The sequence below is a fragment of the Mesoplodon bidens genome, assembly GCF_964165515.1.
Source record: "Mesoplodon bidens genome assembly, chromosome: 15".
Taxonomy (NCBI): Eukaryota; Metazoa; Chordata; class Mammalia; order Artiodactyla; family Ziphiidae; genus Mesoplodon; species Mesoplodon bidens.
Window position 1 is genome coordinate 58,239,628 of NC_138171.1, and position 17,219 is coordinate 58,256,846.

The 17,219-nt window shown below is 44.3% G+C and overlaps 1 protein-coding gene and 1 long non-coding RNA gene across 2 annotated transcripts in view; one reads left to right on the forward strand and one right to left on the reverse strand.

The window, feature by feature from the left end:
- Positions 1–17,219, forward strand: part of EMP2 (epithelial membrane protein 2) — a 41,252-nt gene that overhangs the window by 8,429 nt on the left and 15,604 nt on the right. The gene's annotated exons all lie outside the window — the stretch shown is intronic.
- On the reverse strand, positions 1,292–9,451 carry LOC308628869. The gene is made up of 3 exons (XR_014017591.1): positions 9,278–9,451; positions 8,025–8,140; positions 1,292–2,497 (listed from the first exon to the last, which is right to left on the reverse strand). It is a non-coding gene; the product is annotated as an uncharacterized lncRNA (long non-coding RNA).

Here is a 17,219-nt window from a genome sequence, read left to right on the forward strand (position 1 = left end):
CTAGAGGGACGAGACAGAACAAAAGAAGGGACTAGAGATCAAGAAGAAAACAGCAGATGATGTGCAGTGATTTAAGGAAAATAAAACAGGGTCACTTATCTTGGATGGTCTGGGAAGGCTTCTCTGAGGAGGGGGCTTTGGAGTTGAGGCTGAATGAAGGGAAGGAGCCATTCACCCCCAGATCTAAGAACTTTCTAGACAGGGAACGGCTCGTGCAAACATCCTGGTGCCCTGGATGTGGGGTGGGGGGGAGCAAGCTCAGTCTTCTCCCCACCGCCAGCCTTGGGGAAGGAAGGGCACAGCCTGGGGTCCTGACTCCTCCCGCTGGTCCTTTGGGGTGCTCTGTGAGGGTCAGGACTGAGTGGGTGGTCCATGTCCTCATGTCCTCGAGTAGCACCTACTGTATGCTCGGGACAGATGGCTGGGAAATGGGGTCACATGCTCCCCGCCTCTTGGGATGTCCTGGAAAGTGAGGGGCTGGCTCAGTCCCAGCCCTAGGGAGTGGGTGGTCAGTTGTAGGTGTGGGATGGTCACCTTTGGGTGCCATCGTGGGTGGGGTGGGACTTCTCGCTCAGACCAACTCAAGGCCTTGGGTCCTGACCCATGGTTTCTACCCTCCCTCCCACCTCAGGGGCCACAGAGGGCTCTTAGGTGTCCTTGTGTCAGACCCGGGGGTTGGGGATGTTGAAATACCAGCCTCCAGTGAACTCAGAGCTCTCTCGTTGTATTTTTTAAAATCTCTTTCTTAATGAGTTTTAAAAAGTGTACAGTTCAGTGTGTATTAGTATATCCACAGATATGTGCAACCATCACCACGGTCAATTTTGGAACGTTTCACCACGGCCAAAAGAACCCCTCCATACCCTTTAGAGATCACCCTCCTATTTTCCCATCCCCCTCAGCCCTAATTAACCACAAATCTGCTTTCTGTCTCTATTGATTTGCCTATTCTGGACATTTTGTATAAATGGAATCGTACTCTGTGATCTTTTGGGTCTGGTTTCTTCGACTTCGCATAATGTCTTCAAGGTTCATCCATGTTGTGGAGTCTATCAGTACTTCATTTCTTTTTATGGCCTAATAATACTGTTGTGTGGATATAACCCGTTTGGTTTATCCATTCATGAGTTGATGGACATTTGGGTGGTTTCCACCCTTTGGCTATTGTGAATAATGCTGCTGTAAACATTCCTGTATGTTTCTGTTGCTCATGTGTTTTCATTTCCTTTTTAAAAAATTTTTATTGAAATATAGTTGATTTACAATGTTGTGTTAGTTTCAGGTGTATAGCAAAGTGATTCAGTTATTGTGTATATAAATATATGTACATATATATATATTATTTTTTAGATTCTTTTCCATTATAGGTTATTACAAGATAGTATAGTTCTCTGTGCTAGTGTTTTCATTTCTCTTGGATATTTACCCAGGAGTGGAATTGCTGACTCCTATGATAACTCTGTGTTTAATCGTTTGAGGACTGGCCAGACTGTTTCGCAAAGTGGCTGCACCGTTTTACACTCCCAGCAGCAGTGGATGAGGGCTCCAGTTTCTCTGCTTCCCCAGGTTTTAATTCAGTGTCCAGTCCTGTCCTAGTTTCTTGCTCCTAAGAAACTTCCACTGGTGAAATTCCTATAGATCTAGAGCAGGTTGCTGGGGGCCAGGGCCCCTGGGGCTAAGCGAGGCTCCTAGGTCTGGGACAGGCTGGGCCCACCTGAGTAGGCTGGGGGATGGTGGGAAGGACTGAAGGGCACATGGGGACCACCTGAGAGAGAATTGGAATCTGTGGAAGGCAGAGCCCTCCGTAAGGCTGTTTTCTTCACGATGCTAGAGTGATTTTAGGTGCTGCTGGTTACGACATTAAATGACATTAAATCACTCAATGGCAAAGTGGTTCCCTTTTCAATGGTCTTTCAGCTCTTGTGATTCCATCAAGGGAAAGATACCTCTTCGACTCTAGTTTTCCTTTTTCTTTTTTTTTTAAAGCTGTATTTTTTATAAGTCACAATGTCACAGGCAGTATGCACTCTTTGTGTCTGGCGTCTTTCACTCAGCATAAGGTTTTGTGAATCATCCATGGTGTTGTACGTGTAGTATGTTGTTCCTTTTGTTCCTTTTCATTGCTGAGTAATATTCCATTTTATGGCTGTCACACTCTGTTGTTTTTGTTCCTTTTTGGGGGGGTGGGGCGGGGGCACACCACATGGCTTGTGGGATCTTAGTTCCCTGACCAGGGATCGAACCCAGGTCCATGGCAGTGAAAGCACTGAGTCCTAACCACTGGCCGCCAGGGATTCCATCAAGGAGAAGACGTCTCTTCGACTCTAGTTTTCCTTCTTTAACCAGACAGAGCAGGTCTTCACTCAGCCCTTTGGTGGACAACAGCATTGAACCAGAACTTGTGAACTTTTTTGTGGGGGGTGGCTATTAATTTTCACGATCAATCTCTGTGGCAGGTCATGCTGATTCTCCATTCCCAGGAGCAAAATATTTCTTCCTGAAATACATGTATTTCTGTTAGAGAGTGGGTTTATTTAATGACAAATATGAAGTAAAATCTCACAGTGGTACTCAGGAAGGAGGTAAGCCAGTGACTGAAGTTTGGAAAACCTTCTTCTAATGTTTAGGGCCCAATTATCAGGTGCTGTGTCAGGAAGTGGTGAGGTCTCCATTCCTGGGGCCCATACAAATGGAAACTGGTTGCTATAAAAATAATCCAGGCAGAGGCTGGGGCAGGAGTGGTTCTGCATGATCACACAACGCTTTTCAGCTAAGACTGCATGAATCTGCAATTCTCATTGTGTGGGGTCTGTTTCCCAATTCCACGGCCGGACTGTGTCATAGCTGCAGACACACGTCATCAGAGGTTCCCCAGTCGGAAGGGCAAGAGGTTTGGGGGCCTGCCTTTCTTTCCAGCAGGGCAACCTTACAGTCCCCCAGGTCATGCTGGTGGGGAAATGTGAGTGTCATTTCAAGTTCATGGGGATGGCTCCCTAGCTGGCTCAGCATCTGCCTGATCTTGGGTGTTTAATAGAGGGCATCCCTTCCTGTTATGGCCCCCAAACCCCTAGTTAAAGGACATGACCTGCCAGCTCTCAGGTTAGTGAGTCTCTATGGGCTGGGTACCCCAATGGAGAGACGCTGTGTTAAGCAGGGTTCTCCCAGAAATAGAACCAATAGGATGTGTGTGTGTGTGTGTGTGTGTGTGTGTGTGTGTGTTTATAGAGAGAGAGAGGGGTTTATTTTAAGGAATTGGCTCACGCAGTTAGGAAGGCTAGCAAGTCCAAAGTCAACAGGGTAGGCTGGTAGGCTGGGGACCCAGGGAAGAGCTGATGTTGCAATTCAAGTCCGAAGGCTGCTCGGGGGTGAGGGGGATGTCAGTGTTTTGTTCTATTTGGACCTTCACCTGATCAGATGAGGCCCACCCACACTATGGAGGGCAATCTGCTTTACTCAAAGCCCACTGATTTAAATCTTCATCTCATCCAAAGACACCCTCACAGAAACTCTGTGGCCCAGCCAAGTTGACACAGAAAATTAATGATCACAGATACTTCAGGTAGACTAGATACACAGCATTAAATAAGATAGAATCCCTTTTAAATCATTCTCTTTTAAATTCCCTCCCAACCCTCCAAGGAGAAAATCTCAGTTTTGTGCTAATATGTCTTTAATAAAACTTCCCAAACACACGTGACATCCTGCTTCAGCAAAGGGAAAGGAAGCTGGCCTTGGAGTCAGAGTCTTGAGCAGCAACAGTTTCTAGCTGGAATTGAATAACATTGTTCTGTTTTCCTTGTATTTCTTTCTTCTCAGCACCCTCTATTTATGGCAGGCAACTGCTCACTTTCCATTTAGGTTGTGATATAAGGTTTCTTTTTATAAAAATGTAAGTTTAAAAAGTGAGTAGGCTACTAGTAACACAGGTGGTATACGGATATACCTGAGATTCTGCAGGTGGTGCAGGAATGGCTGACTGGGGGAACATTGACGCAAGCACAGTGAGGACGGTGCCTGAAATATCCCCTAACTGTCCACATGCCTTGAGCTGCCTGTTGTCTGTTTGCACTTCTTCCCCTCTGGAGACAGCTGGATGATTTATTTCCACTTGATGACTGCCACCTGAAAGTGGCAGTGGACAAGGAGAGAACTCTGTGGGGAGGGGAAAGGTTTGGGGGTGGCAGTTCTAAGAAACTCCTTGACTGTGATGCTGGTCATGATCGGTGCATGTACAAAGCACTTGCTTTGTGCCAGATGCTGTTCTAAGCACTTTCACTCTGTTGTCTCCCAATGGTCCTAGGAGGTGGGCATACCATTGTCATCCCCATTGTACAGATGAGGAAACTGAGGCACTGAGTTGTTAGGCTGCTAGACTGCGGTCCAGTCTGGCTCTGTCTGTACTCTTCTGTGTTTTGCATGTATTAATTCCTGCTGGTCTTCTCGCCTTTGTCCCCTTCATGGGTTAACTTACCTGGAGGTGGAGGCCTGGTTTCCTGGTCCTGGGGCTCCTTGGGTCTGGCTGAGTTGTAGGCAGTGATTCCCAGTCCCTAACTTGCTGGCAAAATTCACCCACAGAAATGACAGTTTAGGAAAGATGAATAGGCTGCTAAAGTGAGTGCCACTGATCTCCTGAGGGTTACGTGAAAGTCACTAATATGAGATGCTCTGTGAAGATAAGAACATTCCTAACCTAATGGCTGTGATACGAGATGCTCTGTGAAGATAAGAACGTTCCTAACCTAATGGCTGTGAGGACGGCAAACACCCTGATTCTGACACCTGCCTCACCTCAGTCACCTAAACTGAATGACATGTTGAGTGCCTGCAGGTCCCAGCCTTCTCTGGGCCTGGGGTGTGGGTTTAGTGGGTGGCATAATTATAGGGAGCTCCTTGGATGACAGCAACCAGCAGGGAGCTCTTTAATTGATGGGGTCAGACAGCAGTCGTTGGCAGAATGGCGGTTATTAGCTCTTCCGCCAAAGCCATGCAAACTAGCAGACATTCACCAAGTGTTTGCTGAGTAACCTTGGGCACTGGGGATGAGTAAGACATGGTTTCTATCTTTGAGGAACTCTGAATCTAACAACGCAGTTTCCCCTATATCAGTTAGCTCTTGCTGTGTAACAAACCATCCTGAAATGCACAGGCACATTTCGTTTTATTGCCCTTCTCTTGATTGCAATTTGCAGATACTGCGTTTTTTTACAAATTAAAGGTTTGTGGCCACTCTGCATTGAGCAAGGCTACTGGCACTATTTTTCTGACAGCATTTGCTCACTTTATGTCTGTCACATTTTGGTAATTCTCACAACATTTCAAACTTTTTCATTATTCTTATATTTGTTATGTGATCTGTGGTCTTTGATGTTACTACTACAATTTGCTGAAGGCTCAGATGATGGTTAGCAATTTTTATAGTAAAGTATTTTAAAATTAAGGTATGTACATTGTTTATTTAGACATAATGCTACTGCACACTTCATAGACTACAGTGTAGTGTAAATGTAACTTTTATATGCACTGGGAAACCAAAAAAGTCACATGACTCACTTTATTGTGATATTCGCTTTACTGCAGTGGTCTGGAACTGAGCCTGCAGTATCTCCGGGGCTATAATGGCTTAAAAGAGAAAACATTTAGTTCATCATTCTGTAGGTGCGCAATATGGGCTGGGCTTAGCTGGTCTCTCTCACATCTCTGTGGCCAGCAGGTGGGTCAGCTGGGGACTGGCTGGCCTTAGGTGGCCCTTGCTGGAGAAAAGCTCATCTATGCTCCATGTAATCTACCATCCAGCGGCCCAGACTGGGCTCGTTTGCATGGTAGCTGTGCAGACAGGAAGTGTGTGAGCCTTCCTGAGGCCTGGGCTCAGAATTGGCACTTTTGCTGCCTTCTATTGATAAAAGAAATCACAAGGGCAGCCAGGTTCGGTGGGTGGGGAAATAGATTCCACTTCTTTTTTTTTTTTTTAAAGAAGATGTTGGGGGTAGGAGTTTATTAATTTAATTTATTTATTTTTGCTGTGTTGCATCTTCGTTTCTGTGCGAGGGCTTTCTCTAGTTGTGGCAAGCGGGGGCCACTCTTCATCGCGGTGCGCAGGCCTCTCACTATGGCGGCCTCTTGTTGCAGAGCACAGGCTCCAGACGCGCAGGCTCAGTAGTTGTGGCTCACGGGCCCAGCTGCTCCGTGGCATGTGGGATCTTCCCAGACCAAGGCTCGAACCCGTGTCCCCTGCATTAGCAGGCAGATTCTCAACCACTGCGCCACCAGGGAAGCCCGATTCCACTTCTTAATAGGAGGATTCAATTTGCTGATGACACTTTGTTAAAACCTTTTGCATATATGAATATAAGAAACACTGGTCTGTATTTTTCCTGTCTTTGGAATGCCGTGCCTGGTTTGGGGATCAGGGTGATGCAGGCCTCATAGGGTGGGTTGGGAGCCATTCCCTCCTCTTCGATTTTCTGGAAGAGTGTGTGTAGAGTTGGTATTATTCTTCCTTAAATGTTTGGCAGAATTCACCAGTGAGGCCATCTGGGCCTGGAGTTCTCTCCTCGGGAAGGGACTCCAGAGCCTTGATAAATATTTCTTTCTTCTTGTATTGCCAAACTGAGAGGAAAAGTCTGGCTCCATTTCTTGACTCCTTTTTAATTTATTTTTCAACATTAAAAAAAATGAAGTATAATTGATTTACAATGTTTGTTAACATTTCTTGACTTCTTAGCACTTTAGCCCCTTGAAATCTGGCTCCTTTCCTCCCTCCCTCCCTCCCTCCCTCCCTTCCTTCTTTGCTTCATTCATTCAGCACATTTGTTGAGCACCACCTATAAACTAGACACTGTTGTAAGTGCTGAGAATACCGACCTGCAGAACCTGCCAGGTCCCTGACACTGTGGCCGGGGGGAAAGTTAACCCCCAAATCCAACTACAACATAACATCGGGCCATGAGAGGTGCTAAGAGGAGAAAAATAAAGAAGGGCTTTAGTTTACTTCACTACAATTGTTATTACCAAGTTTGCCAGTGAGCTAGTTTTCCATCCTGATTCCTTTTTCCTACTCTGTTTCTCTCTCTCTTGGCTTTGGGGTCCCACCATCCGCTCTTGGTTTTCCCCCAACCCTTCCTCTCTCCCAGCCCTTTCTCCCTGGTGCTGTTTCATAGTTACTAGCGGCTGTATCTCACATCCACACACCCACGACACAGGGATTTCTGTGCCCAGCTCCTGTCTCCTCCTGGGTGACAGTGCCACCCATATTTCCAGTTGCCTGGGAGCATCTCCACCGTTGGTAACCAGACATTTCTAACGCCGGTGAACTGTTTCCCTCCCCCTTCAAATGTGCTCTTCCTGCTCTAAGCCAAGCACGTTAGTGGAACGAGCGGCCACTCTGAGCCCCCAGAATCCTTTGCCCGACGCCGCACCCATCCTCGGGTCCTGCTGATTCTCCTGAAGAGTCTCCATCCCTCCTTTCTGCTCACCTCCCAGTTTTTACCTTCATCTGGACCCTCTCCTTTTCTCACCAGGGCTTCTCTGACAGCTTCCCCCAATTCGTCTCCTTCTAATCCATCCTCCTGATTCTGGGATGTTTTTCTTCTACAGGCAGATCTTATTCCTTTCCTGCTTCAAAGCCTTCCCCCTCTCCCCACTGCCCCCAGGATAACACTCAAACTTCCAAGCCCCATCGAGCTTCTCACCTGGCGTAGAGTTCTGGCTCAGCCCCGGGCCCTGTCCAGCTCACCCCCTGCTCACACTGGTAATGCTTCTGTGCCTCGGAGCATCCCGTTCCCTTTGCCTGCAACACCGTGTCCCTACGGCTCTGCCTGGCAAACTGCCCATTGTTTGAGACCCAGCCCAGATGTCACTTCCTCCATGAAGCTTCTGATGCTGCCCCGACCCCAGCACGGGGCCAATCACACTTTCCTTGACGTCCTCATAGCACGCATGTCATCACATCATGTTTAGTTATTTACACGCCCTTGTTCTTTATGTACCTGGCAGCCCCCATGGGATGTGGGGCCTGCCTTACTCACCCGTGTGTCACCAGGGACCGGTAAGCGGTGGGTGCTCAGTGAGTGCTTGTTGCCTGACACGTAGTGATGGCCAGCATCCAAAGCCACATGTGGCCCCAGGACTTTGGACCCATCTCCTGATCAGGCCAGAGGATGACAGGATCCCAAAAGGGAAGAGAAATTCAGATTTAAGGTGGGCAACATGGTGGCTTCTCGGATGGCAGATTGTCTAACTTCAAATCCCAGCTCCAGCCTTTACTAGCTGTATGGTCTTAGAGAAGTTGCTTAACCTCTCTGAGCCTTATTTTCTTTACCTATAAAATGAGGCTAATTATAGCACCTACAGCATAGTGTTTTTGTGAGGAATGCATAAGTTAATACATGTGCCTGGCACATACTAGGCAATAAATGTTGGCTATCACTATTGCTGATATAGTAGTTATTATTATTACAGTGGATTGAAAGACTCAGGCAGAATCGTCCTCAGTGGCTTCTGCCCTGGAGCACTGCCAAATCCCAGTGTCCATTTCCAGACAGAGGCAAGCATTGGCTCTGTGCCTAGAAGCCTCAGACCCAGTAAGCACAAAGCTGGGCCACCCAGGGCGAAGGGCTTCCATCATCCCCAGGGCATCTTGGACGCCTGGCCATTCGGGCTGGTTGGTGTCCAGATACCAAGGCAGGAAGGAGGCTGAGCTGACCTCTGCCTTCCTGAAAACAGGCCAAAGCCACTGTCCCTTCTGAGTGCTGTGGGTGGTATGTGGTGGAGGTGCGGGGTCTCAGCCTGCCTGGGGCAGAACCGCCAGCTCCAGAGTGGGCCTTGGGGTCCCTGTGGCCGTGGGGCCCGGGAGACTGCTTACCAGCTGGCCTTCCCCAGGGCTCAACGCCCAGAGCCTCCCTGGCCTTCGGAGTGGGGCCCGTGGGTGGAGCCCTTCTGGGCTGGGGAAACCTCAGACACCAAACATCTCAGGTCTGTTTTGAAAGGTTCTAGACCTCAGGATTGTCCTTTTGCTTACAATTCTGGGAAAAGGCTCCGACTCAGCTGAGAATGGGCCGTAGTTTAAATTGCAGGGAGAACTCCCGAGGGTGGGGTTAGAATCAGATGGTCGAGCGGTCATCCTAACAGCCCCGGGAAGCTGCTGGCGCACTCTCGCTCCCCTGCACGTAATGGAATGTGGCCAAAGCAACTTCCTTTCAGCAACAGCAGGCAGGGGCCGGGGCTCCCTGTGGTGGGGATTTCTGTTTTTCTGAAGGGAAGGAGAGGAGGGGACACTCACATCACCCGTGGGAAGGTCCCTCGGCCTTCTCTTCACCTGTACGACCCTGCTGGTGATGTCCCACCGTCAACGACAGATTAAAAGTTGCTTCTGGGGGAGGGAGGGCCGGTGAGTCACCAGCAGGACTTTCTCCACACCCAGTGCTAGATGTGCAGCACACACACACATGCACACACACATTTCAAGCAAACATTGGACCAAGGTGTAATAGGACAGCACTGCTACTTAGGGGGCAGCGAGGAGATGCCAGTTCTTGGCATATCCTGCTTGTCATCAGAGGTCTGGAGGGACATTTCTGGGAGTACCACCCCTTATCCCAAACCATCAGCCTTTTTTTTTTTTAACCATCAGCCTTTAGAACTTGAAGTTCACTGAACCACGAAAATTGCATGCTGGGTGCAGAATTTCCATAGCCCCGCCTACACCTCCCCGTGCCTTGCCCCCTCCTCCCCCCTCCCCTACTCGCTCCAGGTCTGATCCCCAAAGGATTCTTACTTCTGCTCAAAGAAACCCATTTGCTGCTCCTTCTATTCCAGCTACTGATTCTTCTTCCTTCAAAAGAAATCTTTTTTTTTTTTTCATCCATAATCCCACAGGCATCCCTAAAGCTCACCAGTTTTAAATTTTTCTGTGGGTTGTGGGTTTCTTTTGGTGCATTTTATTTATTTATTTATTTATTTTATTTTTATTTATTTATTTATTTATTTATTTTTTGCTTTATAACAAATTAAATCAGTTATACATATACATATGTTCCCATATCCCCTCCCTTTTGCGTCTCCCTCCCACCCTCCCTATCCCACCCCTCCAGGCGGTCACAAAGCACCGAGCTGATCTCCCTGTGCTATGCGGCTGCTTCCCACTAGCTATCTACCTTACGTTTGGTAGTGTATATATGTCCATGCCTCTCTTTCACTTTGTCACAGCTTACCCTTCCCCCTCCCCATATCCTCAAGTCCATTCTCTAGTAGGTCTGTGTCTTTATTCCTGTCTTACCCCTATGTTCTTCATGACATTTTTTTTTCTTAAATTCCATATATATGTGTCAGCATACAGTATTTGTCTTTCTCTTTCTGACTTACTTCACTCTGTATGACAGACTCTAGGTCCATCCACCTCATTACAAATAGCTCAATTTCATTTCTTTTTATGGCTGAGTAATATTCCATTGTATATATGTGCCACATCTTCTTTATCCATTCATCCGATGATGGACACTTAGGTTGTTTCCATCTCCGGGCTATTGTAGATAGGGCTGCTATGAACATTTTGGTACATGTCTCCTTTTGAATTATGGTTTTCTCAGGGTATATGCCCAGTAGTGGGATTGCTGGGTCATATGGTAGTTCTATTTGTAGTTTTTTAAGGAACCTCCATACCGTTCTCCATAGTGGCTGTACCAATTCACATTCCCACCAGCAGTGCAAGAGCGTTCCCTTTTTTCCACACCCTCTCCAGCATTTATTGTTTCTAGATTTTTTGATGATGGCCATTCTGACTGGTGTGAGATGATATCTCATTGTAGTTTTGATTTGCATTTCTCTAATGAGTAAAGATGTTGAGCATCCTTTCATGTGTTTGTTGGCAGTCTGTATATCTTCTTTGGAGAAATGTCTATTTAGGTCTTCTGCCCATTTTTGGATTGGGTTGTTTGTTTTTTTGTTATTGAGCTGCATGAGCTGCTTATAAATTTTGGAGATTAATCCTTTGTCAGTTGCTTCATTTGCAAATATTTTCTCCCATTCTGAGGGTTGTCTTTTGGTCTTGTTTATGGTTTCCTTTGCTGTGCAAAAGCTTTTAAGTTTCATTAGGTCCCATGTGTTTATTTTTGTCTTTATTTCCATTTCTCTAGGAGGTGGGTCAAAAAGGATCTTGCTGTGATTTATGTCATAGAGTGTTCTGCCTATGTTTTCCTCTAAGAGTTTGATAGTTTCTGGCCTTACATTTAGGCCTTTAATCCATTTTGAGCTTATTTTTGTGTATGGTGTTAGGGAGTGATCTAATCTCATACTTTTACATGTCCCTATCCAGTTTTCCCAGCACCACTTATTGAAGAGACTGTCCTTTCTCCACTGTACATTCCTGCCTCCTTTATCAAAGATAAGGTGACCATATGTCCGTGGGTTTATCTCTGGGCTTTCTATCCTGTTCCATTGATCTATCTTTCTGTTTTTGTGCCAGTACCATACTGTCTTGATTACTGTAGCTTTGTAGTATAGTCTGAAGTCAGGGAGCCTGATTCCTCCAGCTCCATTTTTCGTTCTCAAGATTGCTTTGGCTATTCGGGGTCTTTTGTGTTTCCATACAAATTGTGAAATTTTTTGCTCTAGTTCTGTGAAAAATGCCAGTGGTAGTTTGATAGGGATTGCATTGAATCTGTCGATTGCTTTGGGTAGTAGAGTCATTTTCACAATGTTGATTCTTCCAATCCAAGAACATGGTACATCTCTCCATCTATTTGTATCATCTGTAATTTCTTTCATCAGTGTCTTATAATTTTCTGCATACAGGTCTTTTGTCTCCTTAGGTAGGTTTATTCCTAGATATTTTATTCTTTTTGTTGCAGTGGTAAATGGGAGTGTTTCCTTGATTTCACTTTCAGATTTTTCATCATTAGTATATAGGAATGCCAGAGATTTCTGTGCATTAATTTTGTATCCGGCAACTTTACCAAATTCATTGATTAGCTCTAGTAGTTTACTGGTAGCATCTTTAGGATTCTCTATGTATAGTATCATGTCATCTGCAAACAGTGACAGCTTTACTTCTTCTTTTCCGATTTGGATTCCTTTTATTTCCTTTTCTTCTCTGATTGCTGTGGCTAAAACTTCCAAAACTATGTTGAATAAGAGTGGTGAGAGTGGGCAGCCTTGTCTTGTTCCTGATCTTAGTGGAAATGGTTTCAGTTTTTCACCATTGAAGACGATGCTGGCTGTGGGTTTGTCATATATGGCCTTTATTATGTTGAGGAAAGTTCCCTCTATGCCTACTTTCTGCAGGGTTTTTATCATAAATGGGTGTTGAATTTTGTCGAAAGCTTTCTCTGCATCTATTGAGATGATCATATGGTTTTTCTCCTTCAATTTGTTAATATGGTGTATCACGTTGATTGATTTGCGTATATTGAAGAATCCTTGCATTCCTGGAATAAACCCCACTTGATCATGGTGTATGATCCTTTTAATGTGCTGTTGGATTCTGTTTGCTAGTATTTTGTTGAGGATTTTTGCATCTATGTTCATCAGTGATATTGGCCTGTAGTTTTCTTTCTTTGTGACATCCTTGTCTGGTTTTGGTATCAAGGTGATGGTGGTCTCATAGAATGAGTTTGGGAGTGTTCCCCCCTCTGCTATATTTTGGAAGAGTTTGAGAAGGATAGGTGTTAGCTCTTCTCTAAATGCTTGATAGAATTCGCCTGTGAAGCCATCTGGTCCTGGGCTTTTGTTTGTTGGAAGATTTTTTATCACAGTTTCAATTTCAGTGCTTGTGATTGGTCTGTTCATATTTTCTATTTCTTCCTGGTTCAGTCTTGGCAGGTTGTGCATTTCTAAGAATTTGTCCATTTCTTCCAGGTTGTCCATTTTATTGGCATAGAGTTGCTTGTAGTAATCTCTCATGATCTTTTGTATTTCTGCAGTGTCAGTTGTTACTTCTCCTTTTTCATTTCTAATTCTATTGATTTGAGTCTTCTCCCTTTTTTTCTTGATGAGTCTGGCTAATGGTTTATCAATTTTGTTTATCTTCTCAAAGAACCAGCTTTTAGTTTGGTTGATCTTTGCTATCGTTTCCTTCATTTCTTTTTCATTTATTTCTGATCTGATTTTTATGATTTCTTTCCTTCTGCTAACTTTGGGATGTTTGTGTTCTTCTTTCTCTAATTGCTTTAGGTGCAAGGTTAGGTTGTTTATTCGAGATGTTTCCTGTTTCTTAAGGTGGGATTGTATTGCTATAAACTTCCCCCTTAGAACTGCTTTTGCTGCGTCCCATAGGTTTTGGGTCATCGTGTCTCCATTGTCATTTGTTTCTAGGTATTTTTTAATTTCCTCTTTGATTTCTTCAGTGATCACTTCGTTATTGAGTAGCGTATTGTTTAGCCTCCATGTGTTTGTATTTTTTACAGATCTTTTCCTGTAATTGATATCTAGTCTCATAGCATTGTGGTCGGAAAAGATACTTGATACAATTTCAATTTTCTTTAATTTACCAAGGCTTGATTTGTGACCCAAGATATGATCTATCCTGGAGAATGTTCCATGAGCACTTGAGGAAAATGTGTATTCTGTTGTTTTTGGATGGAATGTCCTATAAATATCAATTAAGTCCATCTTGTTTAATGTATCATTTAAAGCTTGTGTTTCCTTATTTATTTTCATTTTGGATGATCTGTCCATTGGTGAAAGTGGGGTGTTAAAGTCCCCTACTATGATTGTGTTACTGTCGATTTCTCCTTTTATGGCTGTTAGTATATGCCTTATGTATTGAGGTGCTCCTATGTTTGGTGCATAAATATTTACAATTGTTATATCTTCTTCTTGGATCGATCCCTTGATCATTATGTAGTGTCCTTCTTTGTCTCTTCTAGTAGTCTTTATTTTAAAGTCTATTTTGTCTGATATGAGAATTGCTACTCCAGCTTTCTTTTGGTTTCCATTTGCATGGAATATCTTTTTCCATCCCCTTACTTTCAGTCTGTATGTGTCTCTAGGTCTGAAGTGGGTCTCTTGTAGACAGCATATATATGGGTCTTGTTTTTGTATCCATTCAGCCAATCTGTGTCTTTTGGTGGGAGCATTTAGTCCATTTACATTTAAGGTAATTATCGATATGTATGTTCCTATTCCCATTTTCTTAATTGTTTTGGGTTCGTTATTGTAGGTCTTTTCCTTCTGTTGTGTTTCTTGCCTAGAGAAGTTCCTTTAGCATTTGTTGTAAAGCTGGTTTGGTGGTGCTGAACTCTCTCAGCTTTTGCTTGTCTGTAAACGTTTTAATTTCTCCATCAAATCTGAATGAGATCCTTGCTGGGTAGAGTAATCTTGGTTGCAGGTTTTTCTCTTTCATCACTTTAATTATGTCCTGCCACTCCCTTCTGGCTTGTAGAGTTTCTGCTGAGAGATCAGCTGTTAACCTGATGGGGATTCCCTTGTGTGTTATTTGTTGTTTTTGCCTTGCTGCTTTTAATATGATTTCTTTGTGTTTAATTTTTGACAGTTTGATTACTATGTGTCTTGGCGTATTTCTCCTTGGATTTATTCTGTATGGGACTCTCTGTGCCTCCTGGACTTGATTAACTATTTCCTTTCCCATATTAGGGAAGTTTTCAACTATAATCTCTTCAAATATTTTCTCAGTCCCTTTCTTTATCTCTTCTTCTTCTGGAACCCCTATAATTCGAATGTTGGTGCATTTAATGTTGTCCCAGAGGTCTCTGAGACTGTCCTCTGTTCTTTTCATTCTTTTTTCTTTATTTTGCTCTGCATCAGTTATTTCCACTATTTTATCTTCCACCTCACTTATCCGTTCTTCTGCCTCAGTTATTCTGCTATTGATCCCATCTAGAGTATTTTTTATTTCATGTATTGTGTTTTTAATCGATGCTTGATTCATCTTTAGTTCTTCTAAGTCCTTGTTAACTGTTTCTTGCATTTTGTCTATTCTATTTCCAAGATTTTGGATCTGGGAAATAGAATCTTGGATCATCTTTACCATCATTATTCTGAATTCTTTTTCAGGTAGACTGCCTATTACCTCTTCATTTGTTAGATCTGGTGGGTTTTTATCTTGCTCCTTCTCCTGCTGTGTGTTTTTCTGTCTTCTCATTTTGCTTATGTTACTGTGTTTGGGGTCTCCTTTTTGCAGGCTGCAGGTTCGTAGTTCCCGTTGTTTTTGGTGTCTGTCCCCAGTGGCTAAGGTTGGTTTAGTGGGTTGTGTAGGCTTCCTGGTGGAGGGGACTAGTGCCTGTGTTCTGGTGGATGAGGCTGGATCTTGTCTTTCTGGTGGGCAGGTCCACGTCTGGTGGTGTGTTTTGTGGTGTCTGCAGACTTTTTATGATTTTAGGCCACCTCTCTGCTAATGGGTGGCGTTGTGTTCCTGTCTTGCTAGTTGTTTGGCATAGGGTGTCCAGCACTGTAGCTTGCTGGTCGTTGAGTGAAGCTGGGTGCTGGTGTTGAGATGGAGATCTCTGGAAGATTTTCGCCGTTTGATATTATGTGGAGCTGGGAGGTCTCTTGTGGACCAGTGTCCTGAAGTTGGCTCTCCCACCTCAGAGGCACAGCACTGACTCCTGGCTCCTCAGTTTGGGATGATTTGTTGTCTATTCATGTATTCCACAGATGTGGGGTACATCAAGTTGATGGCGGAGCTTTAATCCGCTGCTTCTGAGGCTGCTGGGAGAGGTTTCCCTTTCTCTTCTTTCCAAAAGAAATCTTAAGTTCTAATATTCTGTGTTCTCTATTATTTTATGTGATTATTTTTATGGGTATTTTATAGAATAGGGAATATTTAGGTCTTCAGTCTGAAAATGCTTTACCATGATTCCTACGATGCACCTAAATCAGGGTGACGAGATCCACCTGAGTTTCTGGGTGGAAAGGGGGTGCATTGTGATAAATTTAGAAAACAGAACTGAGTCCTTTCTACTGTGACTGAATAAATCCTTTTAGTGATCAAGGAAAATCTCTATCCAAAGTCCAAACCAATCTCAGAGTAGATCAATAAAGACAACACATGCTTCAGCTGGGCCGGTGAGCTAATAGGATTAAAAATGCAAGAAATTCTATTTTTAGTACAAATGGTGACTAAAACATAGATTTTAACGAAGTCCTCTCTTAATTAGCCCAGTCATATCTCAACTTTAGCTAATGGCCAGGACAGAGAGACGCTGCCTTCCCAAATCCCCCCTGCCTGGTGCAAAGCTTGAGGGAAATCCAGCCAAAGGTGAAGCATACAAAGATGACTTGATGATGCCTGTGCCCTCTCGCCTGATTTTCATTAATCTCTAAGCACGGGAGCAGGAAAGTGGGTAGTATAAAAATATCCTGGATTTGGAGTTGGAAAACCAGAGGTTAGAGTCCCAACTCTGTGAACTTTGGGGAATCATGTGATGCCTCTGTGAGCCTCAGTTTTTCATCTGTAAAATGGGGATAATGATACCTTGCCCTGCCAGCTTCACAGGGTTGACATGAAGATCCAACACAAGATACGCTGTGTAAACTGCAACTCGACCTTTAATCATGAGGAGTCTCATTTCTTGTGGGATGATCCCTCCCCAGGGATCTGCTTTGTCTCCTACATGTCTTGAGTTTATGCTGGCATCCTGTGCCCTGGTCACAGTTAGGAGCAGATTTGCTGGTCTTGCCTGAAGAATATTTGTCTTGCTTGTCCTGTGACAGCAGCAGTTGCTGAGGCTGCTCCTGGCAGAGAGCAGGGGAGGACAGAGTTAGAAGAGAGGGACTGGCTTGAGACAGGGCACTGCACAGGAGTCTAGAGGAGTCTAATTACAGGCTTGCAACTGAAACTGTGCATTGCTTTGCATCTGGGGTTCTGCAGTAGAAGTCTTGGAGTGATAAGAAGTTTGGAAAGAACTGAAGAAATGGGGAAAATAGACAGAGCCACAGAGAGAGCAGGGAAAAGACAATTAGTAATGCTAGGGAAGAGAAGAGTTTTTAAGAAAAAAGTGCAATCATAGTACACTATTTGGCCCTGCAGTGTGCAACGTTTGCATGGTCATAGCGTAAGTGAGAATTATCTATGTGTGATAAGACTATATTGGGATGGTGGGAGTAGGAAGATGGACAGTGATGATGGTGAAAGAAACTCTTCCTTAGGCAGGAAGTCAGTCATGTTTATAATAGATGAATCAGGAAAGAGAAATATATGAATATTGTTTGGACATATGGAACTATGGGGAAAATAAACAGCTGAAAGTGTTAAAAGAGATCGCTTC